This window comes from Corythoichthys intestinalis, chromosome 8 (assembly GCF_030265065.1).
Source record: "Corythoichthys intestinalis isolate RoL2023-P3 chromosome 8, ASM3026506v1, whole genome shotgun sequence".
In the NCBI taxonomy this organism is placed as follows: Eukaryota; Metazoa; Chordata; class Actinopteri; order Syngnathiformes; family Syngnathidae; genus Corythoichthys; species Corythoichthys intestinalis.
This window is the reverse complement of record NC_080402.1, coordinates 47,242,320-47,245,809: the sequence shown is the minus strand read 5'-3', so window position 1 is coordinate 47,245,809 and position 3,490 is coordinate 47,242,320.

The window sequence follows — 3,490 nt, the reverse complement described above, 5'->3', positions numbered from 1 at the left end:
CAAATAGAATACCAATGCACCGACTTCGCGATTTTCTCAAGGCCAAAGGTGTCTTTGTCATTTTAGTTCCAAGGGCACTTTAACCTCGATTTGATCTCAATTGCATACGCGGAGCTTAAGTGGGGGCCGGGGGGGTTCCCCCTGGTGGTCGAAAAGTGTCATTGCATTTAATTGACTTTTCAATATATGATTTTAAAATTAAGAGTTTTCCGGTGAACTATTGTCTATGAAAGAGGTAAAACAATATAACCAAGGGCGTAGGTTTGGTCAACATTGGTAGGGACGCTATAACAGCATAACCTGCATATACACTTTTTGCTGTGGGCAGGACATTAATAAGACCAAACAGATTGGGGGTCAGGGCTACATTTCTTACAAATGTTGTGATGTGTTGCCTACGTAAAAATGAAAAAAAGTTAAAATTGTTATTTTCAAGGGAGAAAATGGGGAAATCCCCCTTTACAATTTAAAATTTACAGTGGTTGTGTTTTTGTGTGTGTTATTTTTTATGCGGGGGGTAAGAAATGTATGTATAGGCTGCAAATAAAATTATTTATAAATGAACGATGGAAAATATAAATAATTTTAATTAATGAATAAATGCACAGTTGTATTAACGTTAACAGTAGAAAACACATACAGTACAGCAGGACAGTTATCTCTAAGCTTGAGTTTTGGAGGTTAGCAAGTTCACACTGTTTAATGTTATGCTAACTGTGATGCAGGTCGGACATTCAGTAGCAAAATTAGTGGTGTGTTCCCCACCTCCACAACAGCCTACTTACATTGGCTGCTGCTGCAGCTGCCCAAAAAAAATTCTAATATCCCTTGTCTTTGAAGGGGATGGAGGAGGCGGCATGTTGACATATATTTCTGTCGGGGTTGTTTGAGTGTGCTTGTTTGTTTCTTCTAGTCACTAACCAATCAAACGTGCGTTTGAGGGGAAAAAATGGACCGGCACTTTCAGCATGTGAAAAGGGGTAAATGTACAGTTGTGGTCAAAAGTTTACATACACTTGTGAAAAACATAATGTCATGGCTCTCTTGAGTTTCCAGTTATTTCTACAACTCTGATTTTTCTCTGATAGAGTGATTGGAACAGATACTTCTTTGTCACAAAAAACAATCATGAAGTTTGGTTCTTTTATGACTTTATTATGGGTGAACAGAAAAAAGTGATCAAATCTGCTGGGTCAAAAATATACTTACAGCAGTGCTAATATTTGGTAACATGTCCCTTGGCAATTTTCACTTCAATTAGGCGCTTTTGGTAGCCATCCACAAGCTTCTGGCAAGCTTCTGGTCTAATCTTTGACCTCTCCTTTTGACAGAATTGGTGCAGTTCAATTAAATTTGATGGCTTTCTGACATGGACTTGTTTCTTCAGCATTGTCCACAAGTTCTCAATGGGGTTTAAGTCAGGACTTTGGGAAGGCCATTCGAAAACCTTAATTCTAGCCTGATTTAGCCATTCCATTACCACTTTTGATGTGTGTTTGGGGTCATTGTCCTTTTGGAACACCCAACTGCGCCCAAGACCAAATCTTCGGGCCGATGACATTAGGTTATCTTGAAGAATTTGAAGGTAATCCTCCTTCTTCATTATCCCATTTACTCTCTGTAAAGCACTAGTTCCATTGGCAGCAAACAGCCCCACAGCATAATACTACCACCACCGTGCTTGACGGTAGGCATGGTGTACTTGGGGTTAAAGGCCTCACCTTTTCTCCTCCAAACATATTGCTGGGCATTGTGGCCAAACAGCTCGATTTTTGTTTCGTCTGACCACAGAACTTTCCTCCAGAAGGTCTTATCTTTGTCCATGTGATCAGCAGCAAACTTCAGTCGAGACTTAAGGTGCCGCTTTTGGAGCAAGGGCTTCCTTCTTGCACGGCAGCCTCTCAGTCCATGGAGATGCAAAACACGCTTGACTGTGGACACTGACACCTGTGTTCCAGCAGCTTCTAATTCTTGGCAGATCTGCTTTTTGGTGATTCTCAGTTGAATCTTCACCCTCTTGACCAAATTTCTCTCAGCAGCAGGTGATAGCTTGCGTTTTCTTCCTGATCGTGGCAGTGACAAAACAGTGCCATGCACTTTATACTTACAAACAATTGTTTGCACTGTTGCTTTTGGGGCCTGCAGCTGCTTTGAAATGGCTCCAAGTGACTTTCCTGAATTGTTCAAGTCAATGATTCGCTTTTTCAGATCCATGTATGTATATTTTTGACCCAGCAGATTTGATCACTTTTTCTGTTAACCCATAATAAAGTCATAAAAGAACCAAACTTCATGAATGTTTTTTGTGACAAAGAAGTATCTGTTCCAATCACTCTATCAGAGAAAAATCAGAGTTGTAGAAATAACTGGAAACTCAAGAGAGCCATGACATTATGTTCTTCACAAGTGTATGTAAACCTTTGACCACAACTGTAAGTCAGAACATAATGAAAATACAGTAATTCACTAAATAATGGAAGGGTCTATTCTATTCTTGCGACATATGAGAAGACATTATAAATTATTTAATAATTTATAATTATAATCATTACATAATTCAAATAAGGATGCTTAAATGTTCGTGGGGACAATTTCAGCATCCTGAAAAGTTGGCAGTGTTATGTCCCTACTGTCCCTATGGAAACCTACGCCCTTGAATAAAACAAACAACAAAAATGAATGAAATGAACGAAAAAAGATATTCTTTTAATGGGTCAAAATTATTTTTCGAACAGATCATGGGACTAGCACCTTAGATGGTCATTTTCTTTGCTTAGCAAAAACCATACGAGGACTGAAGAGGCAAGATGGATATATGTAATTTTTTCAAACCTAAGCGTTCAAAGCGACGACAACAACTGAGCAATAACCAAGGATTTAAAATGTGGACCATGAAACGACAGAGAGCACTGCCAAAATGGTGAGCGAAGTTTCAATTTGCCCCACTAAAGATGCTAATTGTACAACAGAGCAACACCGGTGTCTTGCCAATGTAGTTACCCCCATTAAAAATTGTGTCCCCTGCCCGCGGGAGCGCACACACACACACACTAGTTATGAGTTATGTTGACTTCAAAAATTAATTGAAGCCAGAAAAGAACCACAGTTATATATTTTGGCTATAGACATTTATTAAACTGGAAAAACTCCATACAGGACTTGAATTACAGTATTAACAGTTATAGGTCTTTTTTTTACGTTCAGTATGTATGTTACGTTATACTACAGAAAATAAAAAGGTTTTTTTTTTCTTTGATGAATGGGCCATTTTAAAACCTCGTAGAAAACTACATCACCACAACACAGAAATCAAGCTAATCAGTGCAGCGCAGTGGCTCCGCCAGAGGATACAATTTTTGACGGGGGTAGCTACATTGGCATGACACCGGTGGGCGTACCATATTCAATGGATGACGATCTTGGCGAAAAGCATAGCTGTCTTAAGTAGCCTGATTTATAATTCCCCTCAAGAATGATGGGAAACAAAAAA